The following is an 11848-nucleotide window of genomic DNA, read 5'->3' on the forward strand; positions in this document are numbered from 1 at the left end:
TTAATTTTTAAAGATAAGTATATTTTTGCATGGATATTTAACACTTATAGCCAAGTAGGTACATGTGGAGATTCAGACACTAAAAAGTTTAAACAATTAGTTGAGAACAAGCAAATCGCTTTCTAACGCCTTTCTATCCAACTTAAATGCCAAGGAAGGTAAGATTAAAAAGTGTTGGATATTATAGTTTCTATAGGTTTTTAGTTAATTCTTGCGAGAAACAATTTTCTAGAACATTTTAACCTTCTACCGACCTTAAATATTGAATGCTTTACTAACTTCTCAATAAAGAAGCAAAACCACATTTTATGAGGGAGCTTATGCGTTATAATACGCCACAAAAATATTCCTTGAGAAATTCCTCAGATACTCGTATGTACATACGAGGGCAGATCAATAAGTCCGTGACTTTTTGTATTTCTGACCTCTTTACTGAAAAAGAAATACTGCTCCTGTCAATAGGCATCTGTCAGTTGACCCTTGTCAAAATTTGAACGTGCTGCGTCAGTTAGTTTGTGTTTTACAGCTACCTTTATCAGACTACCCAGTAATTTACAGTCGACCACAAACGGAATCGTGTAACAACTTCACAGGAAGGTTTGGCGTTGTTTAATCGCAATATGGAGGAGTTTTTCCGCAGTTTCGTAACCGTGGACGAAACATGGATCCATCACCCCACACCAGAGACCAAACAACAGTCGAAACAGTGCGTTTCTAAGGGTGAATCGGCTTAATAAGAACACGAAATTCATTTTTTTCCATTTTCTCCTCAAATTACTGAGTAGTCTGATAAAGGTAGCTGTAAAAAGCTTTGTGGTTTAACTATATGGCCCAACTAAGGGGTGGTTTTTTAGCTATTATCTTTTTAAACAGTTGATTTAAACAGCTGACGCACGTTCCGTGTTTTGTTTCACTGTCAAACATCTTCAGTCTATAATTTAACCATGAATCGTCTTACAAACGAACAACGCTTGCAAATCATTGTATTTTATTATAAAAATGCGTGTTCTGTTAAGAAAGTTTAAAGTCGAAAAATTGTATTTAGCGACGAAGCTCAGTTTTGGATCAATGGGCACGTAAATAAGCAGAATTGTCGATTTTGGGGTGAAGATCAGCCAGAAGAATTGCAAGAGCTACCAATGTATCCAGAAAACGTCCCAGTTTGGTGCGGTTTATGGGCTGGAGGCATCATTGGACCGTATTTCTTCAAAGATGCTGCGAATCGTAACGTAACTGTGAATGGTGAGCGCTACCGTGAAATGATATCCAAGTTTTTTTTGCCCCAAATGCAAGAGCTTGACTTGTGTGACATGTGGTTTCAGCAAGACGCTGCCACATGCCACACAGATTTGTTGAGAGGCGAGTTCCGTGAACATTTTATTTCACGTTCGGGACCTGTCAATTGGCCACCCAGATCGTGCGATATAACGCCTTTAGATTAAATTTTGTGGAGCTATGTTAAATGAAGCCAGTAGTAAAAAATACAGACCCACAACTCGAACAAAATATGCCAAATTACACTCAATTATATGAATTTCAATCTATGTTGAAATAGGCAAGAAGAGAAAAAACGAAAAATGCCAAGGATAATGAAAACGAACTACACTTAGATATACAGATTTACATGGAACTCACTATTACAGTATTCATCAGTTAAATGCGAAGAAAACATGTTCGCTTAGAAGTATAACATACTAAAGTGGGTATCCTCGTTCTAGAGTCCCTAGCAGTTAAATACTTTTTAAAAAGCTGCTCGTCACTACGAGAAGGCCCCTTAGTTTGAGACAACATATACATACATTTTTGAGCATAACTTCTGCCGTAGGGCAAGTTGATAATTTTATTGAATATATTGATCAAGGAAATTTTTTTCTGAATGCCGCTTTTTATACTTATACATTATGATTGATTAGCTAAATCAGAAGTTTAGAAGATATGGGCATTTAAAAATGTATTGTCTGAGTCGGCATTTGTAGTCGAGTTCGAGATAGCTGGTAAAATCAATTGGAAATGCAGGAAGTGAATTAAAGAATAAGGAAGTGAAGCTTGAAAAATAAATCTCTTGCTTTGCAGAGTCGCAATTAGGTAGCTATTGGCGTATTTCGCTTGTTTCGAAATTTTGAGGTTGAGTAACGAACCATCAGTTTGAAGTGCTTATGTGATACAAAAGTCTTAAACTTCTTCAGAAGAGGAGTTCTGTTTGCTCTTTCAGTGGCCGACCCCGATCGCGCTTGATTTGGGCTTTGGAGAACACTTACCCGTCCAGTCCGTTGAGGTTGTATATACTTTGTTAGTTGTTTTATTTTGCCGATACAGTCAGCAATTCGGCCGATATATGAGCCGATTTATTGTCCTTATTAGAAGCTGAAAGCTTCTCTGAATATGGGGCTCAATATCACTTGCCAATGGTAAGCCAAAAGTTTGAGACTTCGGATTTGATGGTTTGTTTGAAGTGAAGAAGAACTATTTAGTACCGCATCGAATGCTTTTAGGCTGGGTCAACTCATCCAAGTGGATAAAAGTATTCAGAAGAAGGCCTTCTCCGTGTTGGAAGGACCAAGTGGAGAAGGACCAAGTTAGTTAGTTAGTGTTTCTATACTGAGCTATACTGAGAGAGCAAAAATTAATTACGCACTCCATTGCTCTCAGACCCAATCGCTTATGTGGTTAACGAATAAACATAATTTGTGTTTTAATAGGTTTTTTTTGGATAAATACATAATTCACAAAACAAGTACAAAAAGGCACTCATTTCATCTGTGAATATGTAACGATGGATTACTGTATAATGCAGGCATCAACGCTAGCACCTTTACCATCATTATCTACGGTAATTTGAACCAATTCCCTAAAACAAAGTGTCGTAGTTGGAGAAAGCAAGACTTACTAGTAAGCACAGTGTAGATGTGCATGTGCGTGCATGCTCAGAATACAAGGTTGTACGTAGCTGGGTTGAGGGCCACGATTGAATTATTGCCTTTACCAACGGCTGCCGTCTCGTCTCGCCTGCCGACATTCCACCACATTTCACTAGAGTTACTACTGCATATCAACACAGCAGGAATGATGGAATTGGGTTCCATACCTACATAATGTTAACAACTGCAACAACAATTGTACTTCGAGTACCGTCAAGAGCAAAAAAGTTTTTGCAACAACACGAACAGGGAGAGACGCTGTAAAATGAAGTGCCCTTGGGGAGGCAAACATTTATTAGGGATGCCAAGCACAGGATCCCGGCATTATAAGAAAAAAATTACTAATTTCCTACAAAATTACGTGGGAAATGGAGTAGAAAAATCCTTTTTCATAGCAAAAAATCCTCATTGAAAAGTAATTTGCGTTTACCCCACTTTTGCGGTAAAAATGAGCTGAGTTTTTGTGTTCAATGTGCAACTTTGCAAATAGCTGAAATATGAATATTCACGTATTCTCAAATAACGCTAAACTAATATACCGTACCCCTTCAGGTATGCACACTCGAGTTCATATAATTAGGTTACTCCAATTTCTTACAATAATCACAATAGTTTCCATGTTAATTTTTTTGGTAATCTCTCTTATAAAGAATACAGTTCATTGTATAACTAAACCTTATAAATCAAAGTTCGAAACTTTGTAGAAAATTAACAAAAGTTGATCAAATTTCCAAAAATGATCATCAATATTTGAAACTTTTCAATAAGAATCTTTAGACATATTTTAGCTGTTAGCTTCAATGTATTTTGCAGGCGCTTTTTCATGGAATGGGACAATTTGTTTACGTCGTATACGTTCGGTTTATTCTGGTATTCCTCGATTTTTGCAGTTTTAAATGCTGCTGCATTTTTGGGATGTCTTTTATAGCCTCTGTTCTTCAAGAAGGGTAACAAATATTGAATATGTTTTATGTCGGAACTCTGGGCTTTTGTATTTTATTATTGTATTATTAACAACATCAAGACGTAAACCACAAATAGGATGAGGAGCTCGGCCAAACACCTAACAGAAGTGTACGCGCCATTTATTTATTTATTTTTTTTATTATTAACTTTATTTTGATAAACCCAAATTTTTTAGGAATGTCGATTAAGTTTTTTCCAATATATCATATTTAAATATTTTTTGTTGTCCATTACTTGAAATGCACCGCCAAGCCATAACAGAAATGTTTTCAAGTTTAACCGTGGGTGCTATATTTGGATTTTGTAAAGCTGTCAAGGGCTTGCGCCATACTCTAGTCGGCCCATCGTCGTTCTACAGCACTGTCTTTGTCTCGTCGCAAAATATAACGTCGTGTTAACAATCCTCTGTTTCGGAAATGTGGTTCAAAGCAAAAGACAGGCGTTTAGCTACATTTTGTACAGACATCAATGGTTTCTTGCGTGTTGATCTCGACGAATAGTTGCTGTGCAGTGGGGCTTGACGCACTGCTTCATGATATACAACAATACCACACCCCTCCTTAAGCTCCTTTGGACGTGTTATCAAGAAAATAATCTGGCTTTGATCCAGTTTTCGGATCATCATGCATTCATGAACGTCCAGTTCTGGTTTTAGGTCTACCTGCGGGCATTTTAAAAACACAGTATTTAAATTTGAAGTCCGAATAAAGCAAACAATTCTCACTGAATGATAAAACGAAAACATCAAAGCAATCGTTGCAAAGCAGATCAAAGTTAATCGCGCAACACTTTCTAAAGAAATGGAAAAAAGAAAAAATGTAAAAACATTTTATTGACAGTGTCAAAATATGTGCAATAAAGGGTTTTGCAATAACAGGTGTTATTTTGATATTCAAAGAAAAATGCTATTTTTTAATATAAATGAAATAAATATCCGTTTCATAAAAAAGAGGAAGGTATGCCGTGAATAGTGGAAAATAACATCAGGCAAATGACCACCACGAACACACTTACAGAACAATCCTTTTTATGAAATTTTCCATAACCGAACTGCAAAGTGGCTGCCCTATATCCTCGAAAGCCTCACGAATTCACTCTTTGAGGTCGTGAATCGACCCTGGGCTGTTGGCGTAGACCTTCTCTTTCACGTGGCCCCAAAGAAAAAAGTCACAAGGTGTTAAATCTCAAGATCTCGGTGGCCAATTGTGATCACCTCTTCGAGAGATAAACTTTTGCCGCGAAAGATCAATGGTTTCGTTGCTTGTGTGGCACGTAGCGCCGTCTTGTTGAAAATACACGTTGTCCAGATCAATACCATCCAATTCCGGTAATAAAGATCGTTGATCATCTCTCGATAGCGCAATCCATGCACCTGTAACACCTGTTATTGGAAAACCCTTTATATAATGTGTATGTATATATATAATGTACAATATAAGTAAATAATATAATTAAATTCTTACGTTAGTTCCAGGCTAGAACTATATGCTCGTACTACTTCACAGCCGTAAAATATCACCAGCAATATTGATTGTCAAGTGAGAAGAAACATCAAATTCCAAAGGCGTTTTGCTTAAAAATACCGCACCAAACTCAGACACTTCACTCGCAAACAAACTGCGAACTCGCTGAATTTTATTTAAGAAAAAATGTAACGGAGTTTCCACGCCTTGAGCTTAAGTACTGCTTTATCGTGAGATATATTACATACGAAATTTCACGCGTATATCACGGCTATACATTTTACGTGAAACCATTTTACGTGAAACGCGATCTTAATACTATGCTTTAGTTCTGACGAGTTCAAACTATATTTCACAGGCTTTTTCCTAAACAGTATTGAGTCAGAAGACTCTTCCTTTGCCCTTAAGTTTTTTTATTGTATTTTGGTTTGGTACTAATGAAATAATTTGCACTTTAAGGGGACAGATACCTGTAAACGACCATATTTTCCCTAACTTTATTTTAATGAAAGTGAAGCAGTCAATATATTTTTTTTCAAAATTGGCATACAGTTTATTTACACATTAAAATAATATTTATAAACTTTTTTTCGAATCATTTAAAATGGCGGATGCACACTCAATTCTTCCAGGAAGGTCACAGAGGGGCTTCTCGATCGGCGGGCGTTGTAGCATCGGCGTCAGTGACCTGAAACAAAAAGCTAAAAATTTGTTGGTTTATTAATGTCATAATTTCTATATGAATTATACAAAAATGGGGGAAAAAAGATTCACGGAATAAAATGCTTAAAAAAAAATGAATTTTATGGCGAATTTTCCTACTATTTTTCGAAAAAATTTTTTTTTTTTTGAAAATTGTTTGAAAACTATGTATTCACATAGAAAGTAATATCATAAAAAATATTGTACGCCAATTCAAAAAATGTAGTTTTGAGAAAAACGCGTGTAAAGTTTGAATACAACGTAACTATACCTCTCCCAGCGCTCGAACGCAAGGAATAGAGTCGTCACGGTTGACGATCTATAATACGAGAGGTGCCTTTTATATGTCGGGATTTGGCAACCCTGGTGTTACAACCTGGAAACTGACAGCTGTATCCCAAAGTTTGACATTTTTTGGCTTTTACGTACTCAGAACGTTTTGAAACACCAGCGCTATTTGTGTTGTTTACAGTAACTTAAAAGGTCCAAAAATAGAATTAAATCGTGAACATTTTCGTGCGACTATTTTTTACAACTTTCGACGTGGATTAACTCAGCAACATTGCATGAATGAACTTAATTCATTTTTTGGCGATGAAGCTCCATCAAGGACCAGTGTTTATCGATGGTATGGTGAATTCAATCGTGGTCGTAGTTCACTCCAAGACAAATTTCGTGAAGGCCGTCCAAAATCAGTTGTTGTTCCGAAAACCATTAATGCTGTGCGCGAACTGATATTTCAAGATCGTCATGTGACCTATCGTGAGATTGAGACAATCTTAGGCATTAGTGGGGCCAGCATACTTTCAATATTGCATAAACATTTGACTGTCAAAAAAATTTGTTCGCGTTGGATCCCACACAATTTGTCAATCGTTCAAAAAAAGGCTCGTGTCGATTGGTCGAAGCAAATGCTCAAAAAATACGATGGCGGGTCTTCGAAACACGTCTATGACATCGTAACAGGTGATGAATAATGGATTTACGCGTATGAGCCCGAAAGTAAACAGCAGTCGACTGTATGGGTGTTTCAAGATGAGCCAAATCCAACAAAAGTTGTTCGCGCACGAAGCACTTCCAAGCAAATGGTCGCCTGTTTTTTCGGAAAAACTGGACATGTCGCAACCGTACCACTAGAACAACGCAGAACAGTAAATTCTGAGTGGTACACAACCATTTGTTTGCCAGTTGTTTTCCAAGAAATTAGGAAAACCAATCGCCAAAGATGGATCACTCTTCACCAAGACAATGCGAGCTCTCACACATCGGCTCAAACAGCTGCATTTTTGAGCACCCAAAACATCGAATTAATGGGTCATCCGCCGTATAGTCCTGACTTGGCACCGAGTGACTTCTTTTTATTCCCGTACGTAAGAAACAAACTGAGAGGTCAACGTTTTTCGACACCTGAAGAAGCGGTTGCGGCATTCAGAATGCATGTTTTGGAGGTACCTCATTCAGAGTGGCAAAAGTGCTTCGACAATTGGTCCAAACGCATGCAAAAGTGTATAGATCTTCATGGAGAATTTGACATATTCTTAAATAATTATATTAACATTTTATGAAAAAACAATTTTTTTTTTCGAAATTTTACGGGTATCTGCCCCCTTAAATGGAAGGGTAGACCTAAAAGTCATTTATATATTAATAATTATATGCAGGAGGTCTTCGCTAGCAAATTTTTTTCGAGTTAAGTTGTTGCAAGATAACGAATATCTAAATTCCAGAACTAATCCCGGCATCCCTAATACTAACTTACACATAGGTATATGCGTTTATCTGCGCCAACAACAAAACACGCCTATAGCAAGTACAAGTGCAGAATGTACAGCCGCACACGCATTTACGCTTACAAATGCACGCACCGGAATATGTTAAACGCGTATCCTGGAAGCGCGTACAACAGCGGAAATTAGGGCGAAATTCCTTCGGAAAACAGGTTTACCTTGGAGCCGCCACATAATTTATGACTTTCGCATTTTTGCAACAACCAAAGCGCAAAAGTAACTCAGCTGCCTGATTCTGTGCCGAAATAAAGGGGCAGGAGTGGGTTGAAGAATTCGATGTTTCAGAAATTAGGGTTCATTAAGAGCAGACAGACTCCTAAGTGCAGGCGGATAAAGAAGACATGTTACAGCAACGGCATAAATTAGTGGGTGTAACGCTGGCGAAAAACGATAAGACAATGGTGAGAAGAGGAAGAGCCAGGAGCATCATTTTGCTAAAATGCCCGCGAGTGTGTACGAATCCGGCTGACATGTGACAAGCGACACAGAAATTTGCTGAAATGTGAACACAGGCTAAGTTGGAACAAGGGGCAGAGAAAAACTTAACTGTTGCCAATACATGGAACAATCAACAACAACAAATTCTACATACTCGTACATATATCATTTTTGTGGCATTTGAACACCTCTTAGCATGCGACGGAATTTGTCTTATTTGTTTTGGCATATTCTTGTCTGGCTTTGTGCGACTTACGTGAGTTGTGTATGTATGTGTGAATGAAGCATACTTTGACAATGTGTTGAAATTTATTTTTGGCCCATTATTTATTTAATGCTTTATTTTTTATTTGCAAGCGAATATGTCGTTGTCGTAACTGCCAATTATTTTTGATATAAAATTTGTGGATATATCAAACATGTGAATATCTACTGCGTATGTACATATGTATGTGTCTACATATGTCCAAATCAAATGTCAAAAAGTGGAAATCGTTAGCTCGTAAGAAGTTCATTATTATTTTTCTTTAATATGAAGGGTGTGTTTTACAGTTTCCGGATTACAGTTGACAACTGTCATAAGGGATGCTTATTTAGGAGCATTCAACGTAGCAACAACACACTGACATCCAGGGACAATCAAAGTGGCTCACAAGTTGACTTTGGATAGAAAAATCAGATTGGAGGTACTTTTTTCAATAGAGATTTTTTGACAAATCTCGCATGACTACTTTCAAACTGAATACATAACTTTTTTCGGTATTCATTTCATCATGGAAAGACTTACGCCTTAACCATGATTCAATGATAAAAGGTTTGCTCAGTAAGCAGCCTTCTCGTTCTCTCTTGACAAATCGGCTCCCTTAGCAAGACACTGGGTTGCTGGCTCTAAAAATTTTGAGTAAAAGTGGAGGAAAAGTAAAATTTGTAGAAAAAAAAATTCATTTTCAAAATGGACTGCTTACGAGCAAAAAATCGCTAAAGAGTTTTCATCGCTATATTCAGGACTATGGTAGTGCGACATGAAATACATACCGCTTAAGTCAGGACATGATAGAGTAATTGAGGCAAACCGAGATCGATGAGTGGTGAATTTACATAGCTTTATTTCTTATGATGTGGTGATTTAGACAGACTTTGTGTTTTGCAAAAAGCTAACATTTCCCAAAGAGTTACAACAGGGAGAATAATTGGATAGTCCCGACGCGATCGATAACATTTCAGACCTCATTATAAAAAAGTTGGGATTGACGGAACTTGTTTCCAATGAGCCCACTTTCCCATGGATGGATGAAGTGTCCAGAGGAGGTTTAGCAAAGCACAGTACCAGCATGAAAAAGCTCCACATAAAATTGTAGGTCTTTCCATTTATGGAATAACATGAAGACGCGCGTTACAAATAGGAGGAGGATCTCGGCGAAACACCTAACAGAAGTGCACGCGACAATTATTTATTTATTTTTAACAAAAAAGTTTCATATTGGCGAAACTTTGCAACTTCGCGACCGGTTTTAGAATTTAAAAATTAGTTCAAAAAATAAAATATTGGATTAAGTGAAATAATTTTCTTGATTTAATATTAGACTTGGCATATATTAGGCTAATAACTTCTATTTGCACCATTATTTACATTTAAATATCAATTAAAAGTTATTTTTTAAACCGTTCCCAGTTTCTTTCCATTTAAGTAAGAAAATACTTTTTTGCTAACTGTTGAAACACAGAAATCCCTACTGGGATAACGCAACAGAAAATTCCCACTGGGACAACGCAACACATTACCGGTGCAGACACAGAACCATAGCAGTGCACTGAGTTCACTATACTTAGCGGTAGGTCAGTTTCATCGTTCGATTGGATGTCCCGCTAATCGGGAGCCAATACAAAAGTGCGTGCATAAAAAATGTAATTTCGGCACGACAAACATCACGCCACCACTCGTAGTAGCTGCAGCGAAAATCACACCACCATACATCACCGTTTTCTTTTTCGTCTTCGTCACCCACCATTCTTCGTCATCGCCTACCTACTGCTAAAGGAGTTTTAAAATATTCAGTCTTGGATTGACTGCTCAACACACTTGTTTTCATTCCTCGATTCATCGCTCAACTCACCTGTGCTTTAAAATACATTTGGTTACAACATTAGACAACTTACAAATAAATCAAAATAAATTTTAATAATTTTTCTAATATAGGGCTAGAAAAACGCTTCTACCATACACTACCATTTTTACCAAAAAGGATTAAATTTTTTCCACTTTATTCACCTTCTTAAATACAACCTTTTGTAAGGGAGTGTCAAAATCCGAATGTCACTAGTGAGCAAACCTTTAATAATTGAATCATGCGCCTTAACGACATTTACAAATCCTACAATTTTATTACGAAAATCGACGCTCTGTGAAAAGTGTTCATCGCGCACGTTTCACCCGAATTTTGCTTAGCGATAAGACCCTTTTTTGACTTAAAGGCTACACCAATAAGCAAAATTGCCGTATTTGGGCTGAAGAGCAGCGCGAAAATAACCATTGAAAACAACCGTATGGGCTGGAGGATTCATCGGCCCGTATTACTTCAAAGTCGAGGCTAGCGCCAATGTAACAGTAAACGAATTTTTGATGTCGAAAATTGAAGCAAGTGATCTCCACAACATTTGATTTCAACAAGACGGCGCTACTTGCCATACAGCCCGCGAAGCAATGGATTTACTGCGTCGTCGTTTCGCTGAGCAATTCATCTCTCGTCTCGGACCAGTAGATTGGCCATCAAGATCGTATGATATCATACTTTTGGACTTTTATTTGTGGGGATATGTAAAGTCTAAATGTGTTGTGGGTAAACCAAACATTGGGAACCAACATCACCAAAGCTATTCACGCGACACCGACCGAAGTACTCCAGTGAGTCACTCAAAATTGGTGTTTACGGATGGCCGAAAGGGAAAATAAAAGTCATGAATGGTTCTACACAAAAGTAATAAAGATTGCCCGATCTATTTGAATTTTCGTTGTTTAATTTGACTTTAGAATCCGATATTTCTAAATGATTACCCTTTACTTTCGGGATCCCAGCCGAAAACCTCTGAAGCATGAACATCGTTAGTTTTGGTTTATATAATAATTTTATTGCTATATAAGCTATGAAAGCGTTTTTGATAATTTATGTTGTGCAAGTTAAAATTTAATAGCACACAAAGTGTGTTCAAAAAATATGATGAGTTTAAACTTTTCTCAAAAATTATTTATTTATTCATCAATTTCTATTTCATCTCCTTCAAAGTAGTCCCTCTCAGATATAAGTGAATATTGTGACTGCATTTTTTCCAAACTTCGAAGCAGTTCTGATATGCACTTTTGGTATGACCTTGAGCTCTCTCAGTGATTCGGTCTTTATCTCCTCAATATTGCAAAACGTCCTACTTTCATGGGTCTCTTCAATCTTGGGAGCGGGAAAAAGTCGAGAGCCAAATCTGGTGAATAAGGTGCATTATCTTGATGCAAAAGCCACGTAAATAGTGCATAATTTCAAGGCAATACCCCTTATTTACCGTTCGACCTTGTGGTAAGAACTCC

The sequence above is a fragment of the Anastrepha ludens genome, chromosome 6 (genome assembly GCF_028408465.1).
Source record: "Anastrepha ludens isolate Willacy chromosome 6, idAnaLude1.1, whole genome shotgun sequence".
NCBI lineage: Eukaryota > Metazoa > Arthropoda > Insecta > Diptera > Tephritidae > Anastrepha > Anastrepha ludens.